Below are 12,373 nucleotides of genomic sequence, written 5' to 3'. Positions count from 1 at the left end.
TACTGTGAAGAGGAAACTTAATCTCATCTGCAGTAGTCCACAACTGGTATTTCAAGTCCCTATTTTGTCATTTAAGGGATGGCTTTCTTCCTGACACTCGTCCTGTCAAACCTGCAGCACAAAGTCTCCTCCTCACAGTAGAAACTGAGACTTTTACCTCATGCATGCTTTTATCTTGCCTTGTGCCCAAAGTTGCCAGGATAAACTCACAACCCTGTGACCCTGACTTGGAACAGATGATTAGATGGGCTCAGCAATGATGATGATGAGGAGGAGGAGGTTGGCAGCATGCACTGATAGAGTGAGTTGCTGTACCCACCACACGACGAACCACTTCAGGATCCCAAATTTGTACCCAGGCTCAGCCATGCAAAGGGTGACACCTCAGCACCACACTAGTTCAAGCGGAGTGGAGCAGTGTGAAGTTGTTGGTACAATGGCTGGAGTGCCAGTCCTGCCACCAACCCTAAGTTTACCCTTCTAATTGGAGGACCTGCTTGTAGGGATGGGCTCAGCAATGGATGGATGGAATACACGTCACATTACAGATGGTGCGGACGAACAATTGCACAGGCGCATCCTCATGCTGAGCATTGTCACAACAAGAAAAGTAATCATTGCTCATATTCAGGATATAAAAACTGGCCACCAGGCAGAGAGTTCACTGCCTTCAAGTGTCAGCAAGCAGATACTTTCTTCTGCACAAGCACTTCTGCTTTAGCTAGCATTATTTAAGATGGACTAAAGCACCATGTATGTGTCACTGTCATAACCACAATGATAACTTTTCTTGTTGTATCCTGTGGTGTTTTTGAAGGGTGTTACAGTTTCGAATCTCATGCCATCACTTCATAGATGTCTCATCTCATTGAGTTGCCCCTGTCAGCGGAAGATGGCATGAAATAATAAAACACCAGATGCTAATTTAGATTTGGAAACTAGATATCTGACCACAGAAATGCTCTACAGTTACAGTAAGCTGTGAAGAAAAGAAGATCCGTTAACATCACAGCAAAAATGTGTCAACACCATTTATAAAGGGGATGCAGTGGACCGGAGAATCAGCAGTGTTACTGCAATTATGAAAACATGAAATCTCAAAGAAAAGATGCTGGACTTGATCTCATTTCTTCCCCATGTTGGTACTTGTTTGAACTTTAGCAAGTCATCTTGATAAGGTCTACATGTCGAAATGCACCGAGTTACTGCCATGTAATTGGCTGATTAGATATTTGTGTTAACAAGCAGTTGAATGGATGCACCTAATAAAGTGGCCAGTGAGGGCATTTGGAATTAAACCTCCAACACAATAAAGCGTGCAGAAAGTGATGGGGTCTGAACAATTTCTATATCCACTGTAATTTGATATTAAAAATATCTATTAATTAATGAATTGTTCAGTTATGGCGGGTTGACAATAGAGGAGGGGGGAAATCAGTTAGCTGCTCCCCTATAAAAAAATAAACCTCTGGGTGGTCCACGGTCAATTATAACAGACATGATCAGACACAGTCACAGTCCTGGAGACCTTGTCAGGTTGGCTGCCTATCCCTCAAGTCGTCCATAACCAGGACTGAGGCACCATTTGTTTTACAGTCCAAGTGTTTATGAAGTGCAAGCTATATTACGACTTGAAACTTCATTAAAAAGGAAGGTAATCCTTAACCTCATTTATTTGGAATTCAAAACATCCACGCATCAAAAGAGCGACCCTACAAAGACAAAAGGCAGAAGGTGGCATGGCTCTACCTAACTTCCAGTTTTATTACTGGGCAGCAAATATACAGGCGATAAGAACCTGGACACAAATAGAAGAACATACACAGGCATGGACCGCAATAGAAGTAAAATCCTGCAGTACTTCTTTGTATTCCTTGCTCTGCGCTCCAATAAACACACGTTATCGGCAATACACTAATAACCCAATTGTGCTCCACTCACTTAGAATCTGGAACCAATGTAGAAAGTATTTTAAGACGGAGAAGCTTCTATCTGTGGCACCTCTGCAAGAGAACCACCTCTTTCAACCTTCACAGACATATGCAGTTTTTAATATCTGGAAAAAATTTGGAATTAACTTGCTTAGAGATCTTTATATAGACAACGTCTTTGCATCCTATGAACAATTACATTCCAAATTTAACATTCCAGCTACACATTTCTTTCACTATCTTCAAATCAGGAACTTTGTTAAACAGAACCTTCCAGATTTTCCTCATCTTGCACCCTCAACCATGCTGGAAAAATTATTGCTCAATTTCAAGGAGTTAGACTCCATCTCTACAATATATACAATCATTTTACAATCCCTCCCTTTCAAAGATCCAAGAGTACACTGGGAAAAAGATCTCTCAATTAATATATCAGAAAAGGAGTGGAAAGTAACAATGCAGAGAATTCACTCAAGCTCCATATGTGCAAAGCATACAATTATACAACTCAAAATTATATATCGAGCACATCTGTCTCGACTAAAACTCTCCAAAATGTTTCCAGGACATGATCCAACCTGCGAACGTTGCAACCAAGTCCCAGCCTCACTGGGTCACATGTTCTGGGCCTGCACCAAATTAACATTATTCTGGACAAACATTTTTAATTACCTCTCAGACAGCCTTGGACTCACAATCCCTCCTAACCCATTAACATCCGTGTTTGGGGTTCTTCCAGAGGGGTTTAAGGTGGAGAAGGACAAACAAATTGTGATTGCATTCACTACACTGTTGGCACGCAGACTTATTCTGATAAACTGGAAGAACCCAAACTCTCCTCTTTTAAGTCAGTGGGAAACCGATGTGTTATATAATTTGAAATTGGAAAAAATCAAATACTCAGTTAGAGGATCCGTACAGACTTTTTTCAAAACATGGCAGGAACTAATCAGTAATATTTTAAAATAAGCTCATAAAGCACAGAGAATTTTTTTTTTTTTAAATTAGGTATGTTTACAAGCCTTAAATTTAACGTTATTTGGCTTGCTCTCTCTCTCAGGGGTGGGGATCGATCTGTTCTTAACTCAATTTTTCTTTTTGTAAAATCTTGATTGCTTTGTATGGATTGTAATAAAATTAATTAATAAAAATAAAAAAAAAAAAAAGGAAGGAAATCCTGATACTGTTTATTTGTCTTCTCTTGCCTTTGAAGCTGTGCTGTTGCATTGTGGGATGTATTCATGCTTGTTTTATAAAATGTTAGTGTTCTCGTGTACAGAAATGATGTTTTAAAATTTTGTTTAGTATCCAATCCAAATGTATTTAACATAATATACAAAGGCATTCTGCAGACATTTCCATATACCTGATTTTCAATATGTGAACCATAGATGGCGATAAAGGACAACTTCACATAAAAAATGTTACCAATGACGGAGAACATCCAAATCCTTAAGCACATTTAGTTAGAGAGTTGTTAACTTGTGCCACTGTTTTACATTGCCCTACATAATGTTGGGGGCAAAGATGCATTTTTCCTTGATTTGAACCCTTTGCTCTACAATTTAAAATTACAGATCAAACAACTTAAATGTGATTAAAGGGCACATTGCTGACTTTCATTTAATGGGATTTCTATTCATTTCGGTCGCAATGTGTAGAAATGACAGTACTCTCCCTCCATAGTCCCCCCATTTCAGGGCACAGCAATGATGGGTCTATTAAAGCCGTCATATTTAGGACTTTGTCGCATATCTCTTGTGTGCGATGACTGCTTGAAATCTGCAATTCACAGACATCAGCAGGTGCTGAGGATCTTCTCTGGTGAAAGCACTGTCAAACCTCTAATGCAGCCATCTTCAGCTCCTGCTTGTCACCTTAAGGTTTCTCATCAGCATATGGAAGTTCTGCTCAATTAGATTTAAATCACGTGACTGGTTTGGCCATTCAAGAATTTTCCATTTTTTTAGCTTTGAAAAACTCCTGTGTTTGGCTCATTATCTTGTTGCAGGATGAAGTGCCGTCCACTGAGTCTGGAGGCCTTTACTGCAGTGGTTCTCAACCTGTGGGGCGGGCCACCCTAGGGGGGCGGAGTAATAAAAAGTGGGGCGCAAAGATGTGAAAGAAAAAAAAACAAACAAGAATCAAAAATATGAAAAAAAAAATCTGTTGAAACCAAAACAAATTAACTTAAACTACATTCTGATACTAGAACAATAAATATAGAGTTAGATAAATGTCGATAAAAGTTAAGTAGGTATAATAAAATATGCATCTACATTTCAAAAAAATGTTGGGGGGGGCGCAATTAAAACTGTTATGAAAACTCGGGTCGCAAATACTTCAAGGTCGAGAAACGCTGCTTTACTGGAACTTGAGCAGATCAGATGTTTCTCCACACATCAGAATTCATTGTCCCACTGCCGTCAGCAGTTCCATAATCAGTGAAGAGAAGTGTGCCAGGATCTGTGGGAGCCATACATGCCCAAGCCATAACAGCTACACCACCATGTTTAACAGATGAGGTGGTCTCCTTTGGATCTCGGGCATTTTCTTTTCGTCTCCGCACTCTGCTTTTGGCCTCACCCTTTTGCAGGTTCATCTTTGTCTGGTTTGTCCACAAGAGCTTTTTCCAGAATTCTGCAGGCTCTTCGAAGTCCTTTATCACAAACTGTAATCTGGCCATCCTGTTTTTGTGGTTTGCCCCTTGCAGTATGGCCTGTTCATGATGTCTTCTGCTGATAGTCGTCTCTAACATGTCCACATCTGCCCTTGAAGACTGTTTCTGATCTGTCAGACAGGCGTTTCGGGGCTTTTTCTTTACCAGAGTGAGGATTCTTCTATCAGCAGCACTGGAGGTCTTCCTTGGCTGACAAGTCCCTTTGTGATTCCTGAGCTCACCATTGTGTTCTTTCTTCTTACTCATATTCCAGACAGTTGATTTAGGTCACCCTAAGGTGTTACTGACATCTCTGATGGTTCTATTCTTGTTCTTCAGCCTCATGATGGCATTTTGACTTTTATTGGCTCAGCTGTTGCCTTATGTGGAACAATGGCAACTATAGACTCCAAAGGTAGAAGCAATTGTAGGTATCTTACACCTGTGCTAATAAAGCAATGAAACACAGCTAAGGAATTACAAAGACCTGTGATGCCAATTTTCCCAATCATTAGGGTGCCCTGAAATGGGGTGCCATGTAGAAAAAGTGCTGTCATTTCTACATGGTGTGACCAATCTCCTTAAATGAAAGTCTAAGTTTAATCTGACTTGTTTGATTTGTAATTTTAAACTGTGGAACAGAGAGGTAAATCAAGGACAATTATGTCTTTGTTCCAGACATTATGGAAGACACTGTATCTTGAGATTTCTGAAAGCCATAAAGGTCTCTGCTGCACCTACACAACTGCACAATTTGTTCCATAGTCCCACAAGCAGTGGCATTCTATGTCCCAAATGAACAGACACAAAGGTGACTTTCCCTCGATTTTCAGTGGTGTCTGTTTCATTAATTAAACAAAAATATTAGTTAACCTAAAGAATGCTGACTGATCTTTTCAAGAGTTTGAAGACCTCAGTTAGGTTCCCACACTTTGGTTTGCACTGTGACTTCACAATCTCAGCATCCTTGGTTTAAATTCCATTACTGGTTGTTTTTTGTGTAGTGTTTATATGTTCTGTTTGCTTTCCTCCAGTTATTTTGATTCCCCAAGGCATGCAAGTTTGATTGATTAGCGACTCTAAAGTGGCCTGGTGGCCAGTCACTGGGCCCTGCAAGAGACTGGCACCCTGTCCAGGGCTGCCTTCTGCCTTCAGCCTTCTGTTTCTGTGCTTTTCTCTCATTTTTTGGCACATTTGCTTGGTGACCCAACAAGCTTTCGTTTTAATTCACACTATCTGACAGGTGGATTGAAACTTCAAACATATATTCAAACAATAAACAGCATTTTGACTTAATTTCTTCAATAAAAATAAATATGTATTTCACTTTATAATGCAAATCAACATTATATTTACAAAAATGTCAGTCAGTCATTTTCCAACCCGCTGTATCTCTAGTAGGATTGACTGCTGCAATGCGGTGTTCACTGGCTGTTCAAACTGTTCTCTATACAGCCTCCAGTTAATCCAAAATGCTGCTACAAGAACAAGAAAATATGAACACATAACCCCAGTTCTTAAATCTTTACACTGGCTCCCAGTTAAGTTCAGGGCAGATTTCAAAATCCTCCTTTTAACATATAAAGCATTAAATGGCCAAGGTCCGGCTTACTTGTCTGAACTTATCATGACTTACAAACCTGAGCGCACATTAAGATCTCAAGATGCCGGTCTGCTTAGGATTCCAAGGATTAATAAAATAACAGTGGGAGGTCGAGCTTTTAGTTACAGGGCCCCTAAACTGTGGAATGGTCTTCCTGCTTCCATAAGAGATGCCCCTTCAGTCTCAGCCTTTAAATCCCAGCTAAAGACTCACTACTTCAGTTTAGCATATCCTGACTAGAGCTGCTGATTAACTGTACAGACTGCATCTCTGTTGTTAGCCATTAGCACTAAAACATAAGTAACATGATAATTATATTTGAATTCTAACCCTCACCTATTCTGTTTCTTTTCTCGGTACCCAAATGTGGCCATTGGTGCCACGGCCCACCTGCCAAGTTGTTTGCCTGCCTGTGGTAAAGTCATCCCTGATGGAGGATCACAGGAATCATGGGAAAGAGGGTCCTTTCATCGGAGCAACGTTTCAGCCGTGGCATGGCCAAATGGGGAGGCAGCTAGATGGATGAGGTCTCCAGGACTCTAAAAATATCCAAACCTAATTATGTCATATCATCTACTGTTAAACCGTACTTCTAAAATTTTTATTATTATGCTGTCTTAAGGAATTGTTCTGTTGTGTACATTGTATTGTATTGACCCCCTACTTTTGACACCCACTGCACGCCCAACCTACCTGGAAAGGGGTCTCTCTTTGAACTGCCTTTCCTGAGGTTTCTTCCATTTTTCCCTACAAGAGTTTTTTTGGGAGTTTTTCCTTGTCTTCTCAGAGAGTCAAGGCTGGGGGGCTGTCAAAAGGCAGGGCCTGTTAAAGCCCATTGCGGCACTTCCTGTGTGATTTTGGGCTATACAAAAATAAACTGTATTGTATTGTATTGTATTGTATATCCTGTCACAGGGTCATGTGGGGTCTGCTAGAGCCAATCCCAGCCAACACAGGGTGCAAGGCAAGAACAAATCCAGCCCGCTACGGGGCACACACACCTACACATCAAGCACACACTAGGGACAATTTAGAATCGCCAATGCACCTAACCTGCATGTCTTTGGACTGTGGGAGGAAACCGGAGCACCCGGAGGAAACTCGGGGAGACACGGGGAGAACATGCAAACTCCACACAGAGGGAACTGGGAAGCAAACCCAGGTCTCCTTACTGTGAGGCTGCAGCGCTACCCACTGTGCCACCGTGCTGTCCCATTTACAAAAATGTTATAATCAAATCTACTATCTATGTATAAAATCCAAAGCCTAAAAGTGCATCAATTTTATGCAGCGTTTTTATGTCACGCTTTAAATCGGGCTTATTAAACCTACATATACATGTTTGATATCATTCTTTTTAGAATTTATCGAACTTTAATGTGATGTTGTTAACTTTTAAGATTCTTATTCCATTTTGAAATTATAAACTAAAATATCAAGACTCACATCCTGCAAGAAGAGATTTTGTGCCAACAGATTTAACCATATCCGGGGCTGGAAATAAAAGAAAAAGAGTTGGACAACTGCTGTACTGGCTTTTAAATGTTCAAAGCACCACGCGAGATGCAAATCACGCATGACGACAGCAGCAAGCCTGCAGCCGATAAAGCAAATAGGAGCTAAAAAAACTATTTGTTTCTCATTGTATTACCTTTTAAGAGGGGGTTTTGGAGGAGCAACCGCATCTCCTTGGCGTGCATTCAGCCCCCCTCTTCACAACGCGAGCAGCAGGGACGCGAAGTGGCTGGCACGTAGCACAGGCAAGGGGGGTTGGCGAGCGAAGCAAGCAGGGGGTAAGTACCGTAGTTGAAATAATAAATGTAATGTTATTTGTATGAAAGTCATCTGAAGTGAATAAACATGCGATATCTGTTCATTACTTCTTTATAAACAAAAACTTTGTACATTGTACTTACAGAATTGTAGGTTTTTCCTGTTTGAAGATATTTGTGAGCAAGCAACACAGAGATTTATTCCAAGGTACAGCTTATGATGAAGATGAGTCCTTTCAAATCTGGGTGCAGAGCTGCTTCCGCTGCACTAGAGGGGGAAATCCCATTAAAAAAAAAAAAAACCTTTTGTAACACAGGGGGCCATGTAGTATCTTTAACACAAGAAACTCTGTGGAGCACAAATGGCAAAAAGGAATGGCCTGAAATGACACAGGAATCCAATGCAAACAAGTCCAGATCACAAAGTTAAAATCAGAGCGCAGGATCAAAAATGCAGGACCATCACAAAGCAGAGAATCAAAAGAAAGAATCACAAAAAAGCACCAACTCCTGAGTGCATTCAAAATAAACTGCCAGGTACTTTGGGAAACACTCACCTTTATAGGATGGAGAGCAGACCCTGGTGGTGATTGGTAGGTGGTCCTTGCCTCTTGGGAGAATTAACCACAAAAGACATGGAACATAATAAAAGATACATACAATAGATACACAGAGACTAACTAAATAACAATATCTCTCTATTATTTATTTTTTTTTTTTTTATTTATTAATTTTATTACAATCAATACATAGCAATCAAGTTTTTACAAAAAAGAATTATGTTAAGAACAGATCGATCCCCACCCTTGAGAGAGAGAGCAAGCCAAACGGTGTAAAATTTAAGGCTTGTAAAAATACCTAAATTAATAAATTCTCTGTGCTTTATAAACTTATTTTAAAATATTACTGATTAGATCTTGCCATGTTTTGAAAAAAGTCTGTACAGATCCTCTAACTGAGTATTTGATTTTTTCCAATTTCAAATAATATAACACATCAGTTTCCCACTGACTTAAAAGAGGAGAGTTTGGGTTCTTCCAGTTTATCAGAATGAGTCTGCGTGCCAACAGTGTAGTGAATGCAATCACAATTTGTTTGTCTTTCTCCACTTTAAGCCCCTCTGGAAGAACCCCAAACACGGCTGTTAATGGGTTAGGAGGGATTGTGAGTCCAAGGCTGTCTGAAAGGTAATTAAAAATGTTTGTCCAGAATAATGTTAATTTGGTGCAGGCCCAGAACATGTGACCCAGTGAGGCTGGGGCTAGGTTGCAACGTTCGCAGGTTGGATCATTTTGCGTTGTATAATTGTATACTTTGCGCATATGGAGCTCGAGTGAATTCTCTGCATTGCTACTTTCCACTCCTTTTCTGATATATTAATTGAGAGGTCATTTTCCCAGTGTCCTCTTGGATCTTTGAAAGGAAGGGATTGTAAAATGATTTTATATATTGTAGAGATGGAGTCTAACTCCTTGAAATTGAGCAATATTTTTCCAGCGTGGATGAGGGTGCAAGATGAGGAAAATCTGGAAGGTTCTGTTTAACAAAGTTCCTGATTTGAAGATAGTGAAAGAAATTTGTAGCTGGAATGTTAAATTTGGAATGTAATTGTTCATAGGATGCAAAGACGTTGTCTATATAAAGATCTCTAAGCAAGTTAATTTCAAATTTTTTCCAGATATTAAAACTGCATATGTTTGTGAGGTTGAAAGAGGTGGTTCTTTGCAGGGTGCCACAGAAAGAAGCTTCTCCGTCTTAAAATGCTTTCTACATTGGTTCCAGATTCTAAGTGAGTGGAGCACAATTGGGTTATTAGTGTATTGCCGATAACGTGTGTTTATTGGAGCACAGAGCAAGGAATACAAAGAAGTACTGCAGGATTTTACTTCTATTGCGGTCCATGCCTGCGTATGTTCTTCTATTTGTGTCCAGGTTCTTATCGACTGTATATTTGCCGCCCAGTAATAAAACTGGAAGTTAGGTAGAGCCATGCCGCCTTCTGCCTTTTGTCTTTGTAGGGTCGCTCTTTTGATGCGTGGATGTTTAGAATTCCAAATAAATGAGGTTATTGTTGAATCTAATTGCTTAAAGAACGATTTATTAATGTATATTGGTATGTTTTGAAATAAAAAGGAGCTTAGGAAGAATATTCATCTTAACAGTGTTAATTCTTCCAGCTAGTGTGAGATGAAGGGTTGACCATCTATGCAAGTCTTGTTTAATTTTTTCCATGCAGACGACGAAATTTTGTTGATAAGAGCTTTATGTTTACTTGTGATGTTTACCCAGGTATTTAAACTGTTCTGCAATGATAAAAGGAAGGGTGTCTAATCTAATATTATATGCTTGAGAATTCACGGAAAGAGTACACTTTTATTCAGATTAATTCTGAGACCAGAGAGCTTTTGAAATTCTGTGAGTGCTGCTAAGACTGCAGGCACAGAATTTTCTGGGTCCGATATATACAGTACCATGTCATCTGCATATAATGAGATTTTCTGTTCCAGTCCTTCTCTGCTAATCCCCTTTATCTGATCAGTATTTCGACAATGTATTGCCAGTGGTTCAATGGCAATTGCAAACAGCAGTGGTGACAAAGGGCATCCTTGTCTTGTGCCACGTTCTAGTTTAAAGTAGTCTGAGCAAATGTTATTGATGCAAACTGAAGCTTCTGGGTTAGTATACAGTAATTTAATCCATGCACAAATGTTGGGCCAAACCCAAACTTCTCCAAAATAGTAAAAAGGTATTTCCATTCAATCATGTCGAATGCTTTTTCTGCATCCAATGATAATAATATTTCTGGGGTGTTTGATTTAGTTGGTGAGTATATTACATTAAACAGGCGTCGAAGATTTGAAGATAAGTGTCGGCCCCTAATAAATCCAGTTTGGTCTTGTGATATTACTGAGGGAGCACTTTCTCCATCCTTCTAGCTATGATTTTAGAGAGTATTTTAACGTCGTTATTCAGAAGTGAAATTGGTCTGTATGATGCACATTGTAATAAGTCCTTATTTTGTTTTGGAAAGACAGTGATTAGTGCTTGGCGAAAGGTTTGTGGAAGAGATTGGTTATCTCTGGCTTCTGTAAATGTTGCTAATAGGAGGGAGCTAGCTGAGCGGAGAATTTCTTGTAAAACTCTGCAGGGTAGCCATCAGGGCCTGCTGCTTTTCCACCTTGGAGTGACTTTATAGCATCCAGTAATTCTGATAATGACAGAGGTTTATCGAGTTCCTCCACACTAAAAGCGTCAATTTGTGGTATCTGTAATGTATCCAGAAATGCATTAGATTGTATATTGTCTTCTTTAAACTCAGTAGTATATAGGGATTTATAGTAGTCTCTAAAAGTGTACATTATATTTTTGTGTTCGATGATTTTATCTCCGTTCGTGTTAGTGATTACGAGATTGCGTTGCGTACATCTTGCTTGTGAATTTGTTGGGCTAAAAGCTTATTAGCTTTCTCTCCATGTTCATAATAATGATGTCTGGATTTGTAAATTAGTTGTTCAGTTTCTTTAGTTGTCAAGAGGTTTAATTCTGAATGTAGAGCCTGCCTCCTCTTATGTAGAGTCTCGCTTGGTAGTCTGGCATGTTCTTCATCTATTTTAGTAATTTCGCTTTTATCTCTGCTACTTTCTTCGCTTCGGATTTATTTCTGTGGGAAAGATATGAGATAATCTGTCCTCTTAAGAAGGCCTTAAGAGTTTCCCAGAGTATTCCTGCAGAGATCTCAGGGGATGTATTTGTCTCTAGAAAGAATTTCATTTGATTGGATATAAATTCAGTACAATTCTCGTCAGCTAATAGAAGCGGTTGAGCCATCTGCGGGTGAGTGTATGGGGCTTAGTAATTTCAGCTCCAAGATCATCGGAGCATGGTCTGAAATAACAATAGCATCGTATTTACAAGATTTAATCTTAGGCAAGAAGTTATTATCTATAAAGAAGTAATCAATCCTTGAGTAGCAATGATGTACTGGTGAGTAGAAAGAATATGTTCTTGAATTTGGGTTTAAAAACCTCCAGGGATCTGATAAGTTGTGATCAGTTATAAACTTTGTAATTATCTTTGCGGTGTTAGTTGCCATTCCCCCTGTGGAGGAAGTCTTATCTAAAAGTGGATTTAGAACACAATTAAAGTCCCCAGCCATTATAAGTTTATGAGTGTTCAGATTGGGAATGGATGCAAATAAATTTTGTATAAATTCCTTATCATCAACATTAGGTGCATAAACATTTATCAAAATCATTTTACAGTTAGATAAGTCTCCCATGACCATCACATATCTCCCTTCAGGATCCAATACTACATCTGATGCTACAAATGGTACTGTTCTATGTATGAGAATTCCCACCCTCTAGTTTTCTTTGTAAAACTAGAATGGAACATTTGGCCAGTCCAG

This window comes from Polypterus senegalus, chromosome 13 (assembly GCF_016835505.1).
Source record: "Polypterus senegalus isolate Bchr_013 chromosome 13, ASM1683550v1, whole genome shotgun sequence".
NCBI classification, from domain to species: domain Eukaryota; kingdom Metazoa; phylum Chordata; class Cladistia; order Polypteriformes; family Polypteridae; genus Polypterus; species Polypterus senegalus.
Note: the sequence above shows the minus strand (reverse complement) of the source record.